The following is a 17606-nucleotide window of genomic DNA, read 5'->3' as shown; positions in this document are numbered from 1 at the left end:
TGTTGGCCTTTTTTGGGGCTTTTCGAGTCGGCGAGCTGGTGAGTGGGAACAAGGCTGGGGTTGGGCGTCTGCAACAAGAAGACGTGGTGATCTGTGCTGACAGGGTGAGTATCAGATTGTGCAGGTCAAAAACTGATGTTTTTGGAAAAGGCTGCACGGTGGTCTTGTATGGGTTGCCAGGGTCCAAGGTGTGCCCGGTGCTGCGGGGTGCTAGTTATTTAGCGCTCCGGCCGGAGGGTAAGGGCTGTTTTTTCATACACGCTGACGGGTCAGCGTTGTCACGTTTCCAGTTTACCAGGGTCTTCCGGATAGGCCTGGGGAGGATGGGCCTGGAGCCCATGCAGTTCGGTACTCATTCATTCCGTATTGGGGCCGCGACAGAGGCGGCGAGGTTAGGTCTGGGTGACGATAGGATTAAAAGGATTGGTAGGTGGGAATCCTTGCGTTTCCGATCGTATGTGAGGCCCGACAGGCTGGTGTAAATTAAAAAAAAAAAAAAAGTTAGGTAATTTGAGTGATGGTGTTGGTGACGGGACTGTGGTTTGGATGACGATGTACTAACTTTTATTTCGTTTCAGGTTGGACAGTGTGGGTGATCGGCCATTCGTTTGTGTATGGGCACAGAAGAGAGCTGCAGCTAGAAGGAGCGGAACACAGCTGGGCTTTCCTCGGAAGCGGGTGGCGATCTCATGGTTTGGTTTTAGGGGATTTAGCTGGCAAGGTTTGAGCAGTGTTTTGTTCCGGAAATTGTATGGGGGGGCAAAGCCTGATGTGGTAGTGTTGCATGGCGGGGGGAACGATTTGGGGCTTGTCCCTCAGAGGGAGTTAGTGAGGTGGATGAAGAGGGACATGGATCGGCTGGTAGGGCTGGTCCCTGGCGTTGTAGTGGTGTGGTCAGAGATGGTTCCCCGATTTGCGTGGAGGCACGCTAGGGACTTGGATGCGGTAGCCCGTTGCAGGGGCAAGGTGAATAGGGCGATGTCAGCATTTATTAGGCGTTTGGGGGGAGTAGTTGTCCGACACAAGGAGTTGGAGGGCATGTTGCCCGGTTATTTCAGGAGAGACGGGGTTCATTTGTCAGATGTAGGGACTGACTTGCTGAACCTGGGTTTTCAGGAGGGTATTGATAGGGCCCTGTTTTTGTGTAGTGGGGGTCGCGCATGTCCTTAAGGGGTCAAGGCATGTGCTATGGCGGAACAGGGCATGGTAAAGTCGGAAGTTGGCTGGAATTGGAAGTGGATAGGCCAAGGCCTAGGCCGGAGTAGGCCAGGTGGATAAGAGTGTTGGTAGGTTCAAGCTCTTCGGTGGCTACGAACCTAGGGGGTAGGGGTGTCTGGGTACACCCCTACAGTAACGTTTGGTTGGGGCCTCTTTGGTAGGCCGTGTGTTATAAGTTAAATGTTATTGAAATGTTATTTATTGTTTAAGTGCTAGGGTCATTGTCAGGGGTATTGTATGGGGGGATAGTAACGAAATGTCAGATATGACAATGACCCTAAATTTGTTAATTTGTTTAAGATTTAATAAAAGCTGTGGACGTTATACTCCAACAGAATAACAGGTGTCCGAGTCTTATTAAAGGTAATTTAAAATAACACCTGCCGAATAACGACAGTGCCTATGTCATGAGAGTTGAAAACAGGGCAGGATGGCATCACTCAAATATTAATCCTAACAGTTTTATTTTTTTACATTTACTATATTTTTATATATATATATATATATATATATATATATACTTGTTTTTCATTTTTTCTTTAATTTTTGTTTATAAAATATTTTCTGTTTGCACTGCACTCCTATTGGCTGACAAATGTGTATATTTAATTGTTGCCAGATGTCGATCATTTATGTTTAATGATGGCTTCTAGTTGACTGAAATCAGAACTCACCACCTGCAAAGTCAGAAATACTAAGCTTTGCTTCAGGATCACAACATTCGATACCATCTGGAAAAAATCTAGCACACATTCATATTTACTCAGGAACCATCGTGCTTGAAGATCGATAAATGTTGCAATTGATGTCTGTATTTTTATCTCCAAATGTCCCCGATCTCTCCAAATAATGTTTGCAATTCTTTTTTGACGATTTGTAAATTGATTTGCATAATTCCAGCTAGCAGACACTACAAATCGGATACATTTTCTAATTCTTGGCCTAAATGTTCAAATTCTATTTCCATATCACTGTTTAGTGAATAAACGTTTATGTCCTTTTATCTAGTTATAACATAGTTTCTGCTTCTTTCAATAAAACTCTCGCAGGTGGGATTTTGAAAAGAAAAAACAACAACTGTTTAATCGATTCAAGCGTATCGTTTATCATCCATTTATTCCCCGAGAGAATATGCAATACAGTTTAAAGGGCCTGCATCCCCCCCCCCCCCCACAGATGACTATAAATTTGATTTTTTTTTTTAAATTTCCCATTCTTTTAAGTACATCGAATAAGAGAAAATATATTTATGCCACATGCTTCTAAACATGCTTCAGAATACAAGATAAATAAAAGAAATATGATTGCAAGGTGTTTGTAATTTTATCTGTCTGGTTACAAACTTTTGCGTTATCGGTTTGATGTATTATGCAATAATAGCTGATTTTTTTTCTCATCTTCATATTTATAATACCATGGCTGGCTATGTATAATACTATTAAGGGAACATTGCATGAATAAGTAGACCTTGAATGTTTATTTAAGTATGAGGCACTTAAATAAATTACAAAAACATAGTATATTTTCATATGATATTGCCATAGTACAAACTATATTATGATATTAGCATATACATATAGACTAGTATATTACATGTATATATATATATACAATGTATGATCAGATACTGTAACTAGCCCCCCATATTTTTGCCTAGGTTAGGTGTTTAAAAAAAAAAAAAAAAAAAACTATTACTTTCAGTAAGCTTTGACATTGCTGTATAGTGAATAAGCGAGTACGCTGGATCTTTTAGGTTATATATATACATACATAAATATCCCTATGTATAATGTATATGTTTCAACGTTGCCATAACATTTCCCATACCATATAATCATAACATTTCAGTCATGTTACCACTTTGGACAGACACACAAATACATACACACACTAATACACTCATACCTGGTACTAAAATTATACTGTTGATCTAGAGGTTTATCCCAATCTACTCACATGTTGGTGAGCTTGTATCTTAGCTCTCAGTATGCAGCCTTGTTACCTGGTATTGTCGGCATTTCCTAAAGGATAGAATTTAATCCATTGATATAAGTATAGAAAACAGGAGGAGAACATTGCTTGGCGTAGTAAGGTCAGAATTGTTGATTGCTCCACTGATGCTCACAGTTCACCTATATAAACAGTTTAGTCTGTAAGATTTGAAAACATAGACCTCCGAATCTGTAGATCTTCACACCATGTCCCAAAAAGCTGACTTGTCTTTAAGGTCCATAACAAACCTAGCTTGTGCAACCTTGCAAAGGCTTGGAAATACATGATGCCTTTTGATTTTTGTAAAGCCATCTATATTATATAGTTTGTAATTTACTTCCAAATAACCACACTTTGTTCACGTGAAACCACGGAGCAACGCAGGGAGGAGTGGGCCTTGACAGAGCCAGGAGTAGGCAGGTGAAGTTTAGGTCAAGGGGCTGACCTATGGTTGTGCTATGGGGGCGGGGGTTAGAGGGGAAGTTAAATAGCGGCCATTTTAGGGTAAGTTCATTCTAACCTGAGCCTTTCTTACCTGTAAATTGTCCCTCCTACCCACCCTATGTGTTGGAAGTGTTCCTGTTTGGTCACAGCGGCGGGAAAAAGTCTTGGTTAAACAGGAAGTATGGTGGGTTAAGAAATTGGTAGGCCAATTTCTAGGCTGGAGTAGGCCGGAAGTTAAAAGTGTGGAGGTAGGTTCAAGCCCATCGGTGGCTACGAACCAAGGGGTATAGGGGTGTCTCGGTACACCCCTGCAGTTAGACAAATGGAGGTGGGGCCTCTTGGTAGGCCGTTGAGTTACGTGTTATGTATTATTGGTTATGTTAATGTTTGTTTTGGTAGGGTCATTGTCGGGGGTATGGTACAGGAGAGAGCGTAACTAAAGGAGTACTGTTGACAATGACCCTAAATTGTTAATTTATATATTGATATTAATTAATAAAGCTGTGGACTTTATACTCCAACAGAACTTTAGGTGTCTGCGTGTTATTAAAGTTATGGTTGGCACATGCCGAATAATGACTGTGCAATAATGTCAAGTCTTTCAAACCTAGTTTATAAGTAGTGTCACTGCTTTTATTATTCTGATACAAAATTGAATATAAAATTGACAGAGTTTGGAATCACTACTCCCAAGTGACCCTATAAATCTTTACATACCTTGTATTTACTGTGCCGTAAAACTATTGATAATTTGGTAATGCTGTTCTGTTCAGACTGTGTAAATCATTGCAACTCTTTGTGTCTTCACATGAAGACATCTGGATCTGACATTTACTGTAACGTGGAACTAGACAGTACCTTACCGTAATTGGTACAAAATGTAACAGTCATTTTTTACAAACTCTCTTAAAAAGAAGCTGCAACGCATGTCTAACCCACTCAGTTAACCCAGATAATATATGAATTAACAATAATAATTGAATGAACACTTGTAATATTTTTTTTTTTTTTTTTTTAAACGACAGAAAGAAAAATACTCGATACAAATCGTTTGTGCTCGTTCGGGACTAACTGCGTGCTTGCATTTTATATTTTCTTTGTCTTTTAGCTGTAAATTTAAAAGTTTCAAGAAGAACTATAATGGGCACATTTTGCTAGATCCCGCTGTACTTTGCATAATAGACTGCACTGTGCATAGATCTATGATCAATTCCTTTTTATGACAAGTTTCTCAGACATTATTTCTGGAGTACAGCTCTTACTTTAGAATTATGAACTAAGACTTGTGAATTAGCATTATGCATTTATATCATAGCTGTTGTTTTTTTTTTATATACTGTTTTAGATTTGTCTTTTTCCCTTAGGCGCACAGGCACAACTTAGTTTCTGTGACCCCATTAATTAACCTTTTCTGTATCTTTAACTCAATATGTGTGTGTTAGGATCCCTTTGTTACATTTTAGCCTCAGGAACAACACCATTAAGTTTAATAAAACAATGTTGCTCGTTATTCTTTTGGCATTTTTTTTTTAAAATAATCATAATAAAAGAAAAGCATTATCCCAGTGTGATATCATCTAGCAAGCACAATAATATTAAAACAATAAAGAATATAACAGCTATAGAGTCTAACAAGTTTGCAGACCTACTTAACATTTTGGAAAAGCTGTCAGCAATAGCAGCAATTAAAAGGAAGGTGCAGATTAATAAATGCACAGTTGTTTTATTCAACTTGAACAAGACAAAAAATATGTGTTTAGATTTTAAATATTATTTTCCAAAGTCACTAAAATCCTAAAGTTCTGTAGCTAAACTGATACACACCCCTGGTGGACACAGTGGAAGCTATTAAAAACGTACAGGAAAGGCTTGGACTCTGAGAGTGATGGCAGCCTAACTCCGGAGCTCTGCACCGCAGGCTCATTAATCAGCCCAGTAACCGGCGATCACCGACTTCACAGTCCCCCCAGAGAACTGCCAGCACTAGCGGAACCCTCACGCCCACAAACCATGTCGCAGAGGAAAGCGGCAGCGAAGAAACAGAGAGGGGATAACCCCTCCGTCGCGGACATGCTGTCCGCCATTAGACAAGCGCCACGTGGAACACATGGAGCAGAAAGCCCAGCGGAAGCATCCTCCCCGAGCCCCCCAGTAACACCGGCATCGCTTTGCGTACATGCTGAGGACCCGCAGAGCGCAATACTACACTCCCTGGAGGAGGTAAAGGGGTACTTGGCGGGAGAAATAGAGAGATCAGCCAGGGAAGTGAAGGCCGAAATCCAGGCCATAGGTATCCGTACAGAGGCCCTGGAAAGCAGGCTGGAGGATGTGGTCACAGCACATAATGCCACTACCACTGCCACCAATGCGCTCCTGACCCGAGTAGCTGAGCTAGAAATGGAACTAGAAGACAGCTCCAATAGAACGAGGCGCAACAACATGCGCGTACGCGGCCTGCCAGAAGAAGTACAAGATGGCGAACTGGAACGCGTACTGGCGGAGTGCTTTCGCGCCAGCCTACCGCAGATCCCAGAACACTTATGGCACATCGACAGGATCCACAGAGCTTTGCGTGCCAAGGGTCCACAAAATAGCCTACCTAGAGATATCATAATCCGATGGCACTTTTACTCCACAAAGGAAGCCATACTCAAGCAAAGCAGAAATCACCAATACTCGTACAAAGGAACGATGCTCCAGATCTATCAAGATGTCGCCCTAACCACCCTGGCAAGAAGAAGGGAATGGAAGCCCATCACGGACCTCGTCAGAGCAAAAGGATCACGCTTCGCCTGGGGATTCCCCTTTAAGATGCTGATATTCAACGGCCCGAGACCTACGGTCCTCACGCCATCCATGGACCCCAGGAGAGCCCTCCGGGACCTGGGCATTCAAGTACCTGAAGACCTCATCTGGCCAACAAGAGGCCCCAGTGCGCTGGACTTCCTCCCCAGGGACTGGTCGGAGCACAGGGGGCGCCCTATCTAAGCAGAGATGGCGGAGGCCCGCACTGCCGGGACTAAGGCAGCGGACATTGGGACACGCAAGTTATTTACGTGTTACATGCTGACTTAGTTCATAGCACACTTTTGAGACTTTAAGCTTTAAGACGGACATTACAGTTATAATTACACGGGGGACACGAGTGACATGGGAGTCGTGGAACTGGAGGGATGGGGGCGGGGGAACAGAATACCGCACTGGAGGGGAAAAAAAACCCCACACTGGTCATGGATATACAATTCCTAAGGTTCTAATACCGCACACGGACAGATGAGCAATACTTGACCTCTACACACCTCTACATAGGGGGGAACCTATATGTAGCACTATGGGACGGGGCCGGGTGATAGAGGGGTGCGGGCCCGGGGCCCTGCAGCCTGGGTGGGGGGGTGGGGGCGGGGGGGCTGGGGTGGGAGCGCATGGGGGCCTACCCCCCGGGCTTCCGTCCCTTTCCCCCCCCACCCCTCCCTGGCAGGGGATTAGCGAGAGGGGAGAACACCACATAGAGGGCAATCCGGGGCCGGCACTCAAACGACATGAACCAGTGTCAAGATTAAAGTCAAGATAACACCCCCCCCCCCCCGAGCAAGATAACCATAACACTGGGAACAAACTTCTAGGGGCCGGGACTTCCCCATGTCACGAACACACAGGATTAGGTAGTAAAGTAGATACGAGCCTTGCCACGGTGCTCGATGGCTGTACACTTGCCCCGCATGAGATTATCTCTCGATGTGGCGAGTGGCCACCCCCGATCGCCTGGCGGACAATAAGACCGGGATGTTTGACCTGATGGAAAGGAGGATTGAGAGGAAACGACCTTGGACAGGCCTTGGTCGAGGTTATATATGTTATGTTTTCATGTTACTAACGCATGTTTTCTTACCCCATTTTATTTCTTTCCCTACCCCCACCCTCATGCCCGCTGAGACAAGGTATACCCGCCTATCACTCAGGGGGGACCGCCGGGGCACACGCCGCATGACGGAGAACGCACAGTGGTACTATGGGAGTTACATAGACAAAGGGCAGATATAGCGTTCATTCAGGAGACCCACATACCGAACACATCTATGGTACAAATCACAGACCACTTATACACGAGAGCATATGCAGCCAGAACACTCCGCAAAACTAGAGGGGTAGAAATAGTTATACATAAACGATGTCCAATGGCGATACAAGCCATACACAAAGACCCGGACGGCAGGTACTTAATAATAACGGGAATAATCAACTCAACCACATACCACCTCATTAATGTATATGCCCCCAACACCCCAGAAGCAACATTCTGGCAGACGCTAGAAACCTTAATAACCTCCCTGACAGGGGGCATAATAATCCTAGGTGGGGACATGAATGCAGCGCCGTGTCCGGCGGTCGACCGCAGCGGCAGGGCGGGTCAGCCCAGATCCCAAGGTATGGGGGGACAGGACCACCTCCTTAATAAATTTATCCAGGACACGGGGTTATTGGACCCCTGGAGACTGCAACACCCGAGCTCACTAGACTACACCCACTACTCAGCAGTACACTCCACATACTCTAGAATCGACCTATTCCTTACAAACCAACAAGGCATGAGATGGGTCAAGTCAACAGCAATTAACCAAATATCGTGGTCAGACCATGCCGACATAACCCTTACCCTGACGACACCGGGACCCTTTACCCCCGGGAGATGGAGATTAAATAACTCCCTTCTTAAAAACCCAGAGGTTCTGGAGCAGCTCCAGACCGAAATTAACAACTACTTGCAGCTAAACACGACTGAAGACGTATCTCCCACCACAATATGGGCAGCCCATAAAGCAGTGCTGAGGGGGACTATAATAAAAATAGCAACTCACCATAAAAAACAAAAACTAGCTAAGCTCACGGAACTGCAGACAGCTTTGCGCACGAGTGAAATGCAACATAAACAGAATCCCACACAAAACAACCTAGAAGAGCTGCAGAATATCAGATGTACACTGAGGGACCTCCTCTTAGACGAGGTGAGCAGGGACATCACCCGGTCGAGAAGACTTTTCTATGAGAAGTCCAACAAGATGGACACGTTATTGGCTAGGGCCCTCAGGCCCAAACAAAAACATAAACACATTACGTCCATCACTAACGACAGGGGCCAAACCCTTACTTCCCCACAGGAATTGCGGCAGAATTCACTAACTTCTTACAAAAACTATACAATCACTCCCCCGGAAAGGATGATATGAATAGGGAACACGTCCAGGCGGTCGCAGAATTCTTGAAGGGGGTAAACCTTCCCAGACCCAATAGGGAAGACCTGAATGAACTGGGGGCACCAATCACAATAGAAGAGGTGGAAAGGGCCATAGGGGCGATAGAGGGCAACAAGGCCCCGGGTCCAGATGGGTACGACGGGGCCTATTACAAAGCACTACGGACAGAGCTAGTGCCACACCTGACGGCTATGTACCAGGACTGGATGGGGGGGGGGACGACCCAATGCGGAACTGGCCACAGCAGACGTGATACTAATCCCAAAGCCGGGGCGAGATGACATGAAAGTAACCAATTACCGCCCCATTTCCCTAATCAACGTCGACACTAAAATATATGCAAAAATCCTGGCCACCAGGCTGGGCAATATTCTGCCAAGGTTGTTCCATGCAGACCAGGTGGGATTCGTACCAACCAGGCAACTATATGAAAATACTAGAAGGGCAGTGGACCTGATCTGGTGGGCCGGACAGACCCGAACGCCTTCTCTCGTCCTGTCCCTAGACGCAGAGAAGGCCTTCGACAGGATCCAATGGCATTACTTGTTCGCCCTCCTGCGCCATATAGGCTTACCAGACAATTACATCACGGCGGTTAGAGGCTCAGATAGCCATGCCAGGGGTGATCCCGAAGCCATTTAAGCTAAGCAATGGTACTCGGCAGGGCTGCCCGCTCTCACCACTCCTTTTCATTTTGGCCCTAGAACCCTTCCTGCACAAGATCAGGGTCCACCCTAACATACAAGGGCTGACAATATCAACAGAACAATATAAAGTATCTGCATACGCAGATGACATCCTACTAACTATTACGGACGTAAAAAGCTCTCTCCCAAACCTGATCCACCTACTAGGGGAATTCACGCAAGTATTGGGGATAAAATAAACCTAGAGAAATCAGAAGCTATGCCGCTGGGGTTGACGGCAGAGGACACGGCGCTAATAGGTACAACGGCACAAATCAAACTTAACCAACAACACATAAAATACCTAGGAATACGATTAACGACGGATGTCACACGACTTTTTCAGGAAAATTACACGTCAATGATAAAAACGCTAATTAAAGACTTAGAAAAATGGCATGAAAAGCCGAGCTCATGGATCGGTAGACTTCATGCCATCAAGATGAATGTTTTGCCGAGGATGCTATTCCTGTTCCAGGCACTGCCCATCAAAGTCACGAAAGGGGACCTCCAACTCTTACAAACCACAATAGATAAGTTTATATGGGCACACAAAAGGCACAGAATTGCTAGACGCACACTCTACAGACCAAAGGCACTGGGGGGATTAGGGCTGCCCAAACTCCACATATATTATTTATCAGCACAATTAGCTCAAATAATAGAGTGGCATTCACCCCCAGAGACACGTAGATGGGCAGACCTGGAATCACTAATGATGGGATCCGACCTCCCTCAGTACTGGATATGGGTCCCAAAACCTGATAGACCAGCCCTGCGCACAGTCTGCCCTGCTATAACTAATTCCATCAGAATATGGGACACCACCGCACATAAATACGCACTGACCAGAACACCCTCACCCCCTATTTGAGAAACAAAGCATTCCCACCCGGCATGAGGGCACGCGATTTTAAAGGATTGGAACACACGGGCCTACAAAGGTACTACCAATTATACAAAGGGGACGCAGTCAAAACGTTTGAGGAGCTAAAACAACTGGCACCATTACAAACCAGAGACCTCTTCAGGTACATCCAATTACACGATTTCGTAAAACACCCCGACATAAGAAAGACAGCTAGGGCTCCACTGACAAGCTATGAGAAATTATGTATCACAGAATCAACATGCAAGGGCTTAATCACCACATTATATGCACAACTCAGCGCTCCAGATAGAAACGCAGAACTCCCTGCCTACATCACCCAATGGGAAAAAGATTTACAACACACACTGGAAGGGGAGGACTGGAGGGAAATATGGGAAGCAGCAGCGAAGGTGTCCATATGTGTAACACTTCAGGAACAGGCGTACAAAACCCTCCTGAGGTGGTACACTACACCATCCAAATTATATAGGATGGGGAAGACCACCACGGACACATGCTGGAGGGGCTGTGGGGAGAGAGGATCTTACATCCACATGTGGTGGACGTGCCCCAAAGTGGCAGGATACTGGTCGGACATTGAGACGCTGCTGACGACAGTACTAACACGACCGATAACCAAAGACCCATGGACATATCTATTAGCAAAACCACAAGATAACCTGACGACACGAGAACAGAAACTAGTCAATAAAATTACCTTAGCGGCCAGAAGAGCACTGACCCAACAATGGCTCAGCCCGGACATTCCTCCTATGCACAAAGTAATACACAAAATAAAAGACAAATGGTACAATACAATATACACACTACTAAAGATAATAACTGTAGTGAAATGTGTGCGAATACTTAACTTAGTTATTACAATGCAGCCTCCCAAGATCGTTACCCACAGAAGACGACCTTATATACATAGATAACCATAGACAACACAAAACTTCGGGATACGGCTGGAAATGAATCTAAAAGGAACATAAGAATATACAAGATAGTGAAGTACAGTTAACACATATATATGAGCTCAATACAAATGCACTCACAAGATTAAGTAGAATATATCGCTCATAGGGTGCCTCCCCTAGTTGGAATGGGGGGTAAGTAATTCCTTGGCTCCTTGTAGGCTTCCTTAATGATGCTCAGGACTCCAAACGGGTAATGGTAGAAAAATATGTATTTATTGATAAAAAGTGAATAGTCACCATCAATATCAAATATAATAAAATAGAAGAAAAACGGTATGGTCCTACGCGTTTCGTTCTGCATAGAACTTCATCAGGGACCGCATAAAGAGATAAAATCAATATACAATTACAACAGATAAAAAAAACATCCTATTCCCCCCATCCCTGAGTCCTCTTTAAATAGGGCTAGTCCCAATGTCCATTGGTGGTTCCGTGGGTGGTGTCCAGTATCCATTACTTCATTGGTCCTGTGAGGGAGCTGTCCAGCTGTTCTTCATCCTCCTTGCATTGCTGTAATAAAAAACGGCGCGTTCGAGTAACCGGAACCGGAAGTGGAAATTATTTCACACTTCCGCGTTCCACTTGCGTTCCGTATGCGTTCCACCTGCGGCTCAGATGCGTCCCACCTTCGTTATATATCAATATCAATGTATAATCAAAGAAAACAGTAAAGAGCAATACATTCTATCTGCTAAAGAGAAAAATAATATTAGTAACCTCATTTTCAATATACTTTGTTGTGTAATTCAAAATTATAATCAAACACCATTAGTTGCTATAATCAAGCAATGACACACAGTGTTTCTTAAAGTGAAAGGTGTACCAAAAAAAAATACACATTTATATGGTATATATAATTTAATTTTATCAACAGAAAAAACTTCTTTTGTGTTTGAAATATAACATGCACAGTTGTACTGTATAACATATGTCAATATTCATTATTTATTAATATGTGATAAGTGTCACAAAATGTTCTTGTTTTATTTTTTTGAACAAATACTTTTTTGGTGTTCCTATAAAGAGTCTCCAATATTAGATGGAGTTACACATATATCCAATATCCCAAATAACTATATTTTATGAGTGAATATGTAAAAATACTATTTTTTATAATATCTGCATGTTCGCAGAATATTAATCTGCGAACATGCAGATATTATAAAAAATAGTATTTTTACATATTCACTCATAAAATATAGTTATTTGGGATATTGGATATATGTGTAACTCCATCTAATATTGGAGACTCTTTATAGGAACACCAAAAAAGTATTTGTTCAAAAAAATAAAACAAGAAAATTTTGTGGCACTTATCACATATTAATAAATAATGAATATTGACATACAGAAGGGATAATATAAATTGCATAGGAATGTAAAAGGGGTCAGATGGTTTACCATATGCATTGATTCTTTGGTTAATCAAAGGCTCTGCAAGGTGTGAAATTCTACACTTGAAAAGCCTGTATGTCTAGTTCCAATGTAAACTAACTGACGTCATCCATATGGCCTGTAACATGGTGTATAGATCATGTCCCTGCAGTCTCACTGCTCAATTCTCTGTCATTTATGTTAAATCACTTTGTTTATGCAGCCCTAGTTACACCTCACTGCATGTGACTTACACAGCTACCCTAAACACTTCCTGTAAAGAGTCATTTAATGTTTACACTTCCTTTATAGCAAATTCTGTTTAATTTAGATTTTTTTTATCTTCTGTTTTATTAATAGCTTGCTATATGCAAGAGCCTCCTGCATGTAATTAAAGTTTAATTTACAGAGCAGGAGATAAAACAAAATGTTTAATGTAAGTAACATCTGATTAAAAATGAAACTTTTTTTCATGCAGGTTGTGTCAGTTACAGCCAGGGGAGGTGTAGCTAGGGCTGCATAACCAGAAACAAAAGTGATTTAACTCCAAAATGGCAGAGAATTAAGACTTCGGCATTATGATCTATACACAAAAAAGGCTTCATTTAGCTAAAGATGTTTTTGCGACTATAATATCTCTGTGACAGACTTCTCTGTCTTTGGACTACTTTTATTTCACCTTAGATCATCTGTTTGTTCGGTAATTGCCACTTGTCCGTATGGCCCCATGTGTTATTCCCTACATATGAAAGAACTACCGAACAGCAGGCCACCCAGCAGGGAAGTTTGCTGCTTTTTAACCTCTTGCCCTCATTAGAATGTTGTGGTTAACCACAGATACCTTCAACTCTCGAATGGTTGGCTGGGTGGTCGTCGTTCATATGAACGAACACGCGGCGGTGGCCATATTGGATAGTCGAATGCTCAGCGGTGTTCGTCGACAAACCTATGGAACTAAAACCGGACACTATTGTATACAAACACTGCTGAAGCCGCCGACCCCTCTTTGTTCTTTTCCCGGTTCATACGAATGCCGTGCCGTTCGGTACATTGACTATACGAACAGAGCTACCTCAGATAGCCACCCCATGAAGCCCATTCGTTTGACGAACGCACTCTGTAAAAGACTGTAGCTCCATGGCGATTGACCTGTATGTATGGGATCTGAGCGCTATTCAGTGATATTGTGCGCTCAGATCTAAGCTATCTGGGGACTGAGGGGGTTCTGTTCGGTAGTTTGGGAATTATATATTTTTATGTATTTTTATTGTGCCTGTAAAATGGAGGTTATGCTCTACCCCTGGAGATAATTAAGTTACTTCTAGCACTTAACCCAAATATCTCCAGGATAGAGAGGAGGGATTGTAATGTGCCTGTGGGAGTGTTTATCACTGTATGTGTTTCTGATTGGTTACTGTATGAACTCCCTATGGGAGTGTCCCTGGGTGGAAGACCTGCATAAAAGACGGGCATGTAGGGGGGGAGGGATTATTTGTGTGTTTTCCTGTTCGGCGCTTAGGAGTGTTCGGTAGCTGACTTTGTATTCGGGAAGGGAACATCTTTGGTGGCGTTAACCCCTTATATACTCGGGGTGCCATTACAGTCTCCTGTAAGTAAGAATATTAAAGGGATTTGCAGACCCACAACCCCCTGACATAAAAGGTTAAAACTCTTTAATTTACTCATCAGATCCAAGCGCTGGTGTCCCTCTGCATTGGGTCGGCGCTCCGCCACCTGCGAAGCCTTTCCACAGGGGGACCTTAGCGCCATGAGTACATTAAGTTTCTCTAAAACTGCAATGTTTTATGTTGCAGGGCTAAGAGCAATAGGGACAGTGCACTTAGACAACTTTAATGAGCTGAATTGGTCTGGGTGTCCCTTTAATCTCACACAGGAGGCTGCTGGCAGGAGTATTTGCAGTCTCTAGCAGGAAATTAAAAGAGCAGGAATTAGCACAGTACACAAATTATTCTAAGATTCCAAATGAGCACAATTTTTCAGGATGCATGTAGGCTAGTTGTCGGCCTCAGCGGCAACAATAATCTGGTTTAACTCCTACATAGCAGATAATCTAGCAGTGAGACTACAGAGGCATGTCCTTAGAATGCTTTGAGTAATCCATTAAACACTCTTTAAAATGTTAATATTGTCATAAAATAGAAAATCATTACAGTTTTACTCTGTACTGTTTATTCACATAATTGTTGTTTTTTGCTTTAAACGCATGTTCCATTTATTAACAAGCATACAATTTCTGTATTAATCTAGAGTTATTTAAGCCTGCTGATTATGTTAATAATGTGGTTCTAACATTCACATTCCAATCTTCTGTGTTCCTTTTAAGTGCAGCAATTTGCAAAACTCACTTCAGTTTTAAGCTCCCACTCTCACTGGGAGATGTCATAGGAAGAAGCTTTTCTTCTGCTACTTGTCCAAGTACATTATATTATGTGTACCTGATGAATGGGCCTTCTATGAAGGAGCAGGTGGTTCAGCAACTAGAATGCGTGGCCATGGATATTGCTCTATTCCCAAAAGCATGCATTTCTAATAGCTAGGAGCTTCCTTTAGCTCTCCTGAGCTAAATCCTGGTGTTCATTCGCTCTCTCAGTGAATGAGCTAAGACCTGCACCACCGGGTTTAGTTCAGACAGAGAGCTTCTGGCTGTCAGAGACAAGGACCGGTGGACCCAGGTAAGAAGACAAAACATTAGTAAAATGTTTGACTACTTACACTGGAAGGGACACCAATGCACTAGTGGCACCATAATAATTACAGAACACCATAGTGTATGTTTGGGGGTTTGGGAGCTAAACCTTTTCATTTTGGTTTGATATTTTTTAATAAAAAAAAAGAAAAAAACCTTTAAAAACCGTATGTTCCTCTTGCTCACCTTGCGGCAGGCAAGGGCAAAATGCAGGTCCTTGGTAATCCTATCCTTTTTTGCACCACCAGAGGGTGTAGATATTTCCTTCCAGCACCTGGGAAAGTATCAGAGATTTGTCATGGTAACCCGCAGAAACACTCATTCTGCTACATTATGAGGAGCAGAGTAGAGAACATGGACTGCTCCCACAAGATAGGCAGCGTGCATTCTCTGCTCTTCTCCCTCAGCATTAAAGTGATCGCTCTGTGTCAGATTTCCCATTAGGCAGAGTATACACTTGCCTACAGGTGCATGACCACCAAGGATAACCTTATTATAGCACGTAAGTGCCTTTTTGAACTTGAATTCTATGATGGGCAAATAAATACAAGGAGCCTTGGCCAGTGTCCTCTGTAGTCCAGTCAGCCTTAATAGCTGCAGAAACAGTTATTGAGGATGTAAAACTCTGTTTAACTCATCTTAAAAACAAAACACCTCATGTACCCCAATACTAAATTTAACCCAACTCTAACCCTAAATTCAATAATCCTAAACAGCCCTTGTAATACAACTATAACCCCTAAGTTGACATTAACCCCTCTCTGGAATTTTCTGCCTGACATGTAAATCCGGACCTGTCTGGGCCAGAGCCAGGTAGCTTCCAGCCCTGGGGTAGATCATGCAATCTCCCCTGTCAGCCTCGGTCCATGGACATCGCAGCTCACCAGGCATTTATCCAGTTTGCCCGATGGCCAGTCCTGGTCTGTCTAAACATCAAATTGTAGTAAATTGAACACAGAATTTCACAATTCATGGAAAAATGTCTGCTTCAGAAAAATATAACAATTCAGCTCAGATATTTTAGCCTGTTTATTACCAACACAATTGATAGACCCTTCCTGCCCCGGGAAGGGTACATCAGTTTTGTCGGTAATAAACAGGCTAAAATATCTGAGCTGAATTGGACAATTTTTTTTAAGGCAGACATTTTTCCATGAATTGTGAAATTGTGAAAGGGCTTCTTCTTTTGTTTATTTTTTTCTACAGTAATATGTTCATTACTTGTTTGTTTTAAAATTATATTAGCCTGAAAAATTTATTTGGTTTTCAATTCACTACAATGTAATGTTTAGTGAATAAACCCCTTATGATTTTTTTGGGTTCTTGTTTGGATACTCCAACAAAATGAGCATCTACAAAGATAATCAGTGCGCTGAAAGTTTGTGTTTAGGACTACAGTAGTTTCATTTACAGATTTATTTTAATGACACCCTTTTTATCACTTAATGTGCAATGCCTTTTCTCCACACATGCAATGTTGCAATGCAATATGCAGTGTTTGCCTGCTATGTATGTATATAAGATTTAACTCGCTTTCATTTTCAAGGAATTTGTTGTCAAATTGATTGCACCCCCACTTTTTAATGCATAATGCATGTAATAAATTAAAAACAAGAATTAAAAATATTCGAGTTTTATCATGGTCAGTCTTTCAAGATGCTGCACATTTTGGCTCCGACAATGAAGTGGCTGAACAGCTCCAGACGATCAGTGTGCTCCTATAAAACATATGGGAGTAAGACTAAACATACGCGTAGGACATCACCCGACGACCTATTATTGTCCCATTCTCGAACCCCAGAATCCCACCTGCAGGACTTCCTCAGGGTTGCCCTCTTCCTATGGAATACCCTCCCACAGGACATCTAACTCGGCCTATGAAGTTCTTAAAAATCCCTAAAAATACATTTATTTAGAGAAACCTATCCTCTGTTTTTTCCCACCTACTGTGCTCCATCCACCAAATTACTCCTTCCGTCCTCAGGTACATTCAAATCACTTAATTCCCTTTGTGTATTTGTTTCTCATCCCTTTAGGTTGTAAACTCGTTTAGGCAGGGCATGCGTAACTTAATATTACCAT

Source organism: Pelobates fuscus, chromosome 12 (assembly GCF_036172605.1).
Source record: "Pelobates fuscus isolate aPelFus1 chromosome 12, aPelFus1.pri, whole genome shotgun sequence".
NCBI classification, from domain to species: Eukaryota; Metazoa; Chordata; class Amphibia; order Anura; family Pelobatidae; genus Pelobates; species Pelobates fuscus.
The sequence above is the reverse complement of the archived record's forward strand: the minus strand, read 5'-3'. Positions refer to the sequence as shown.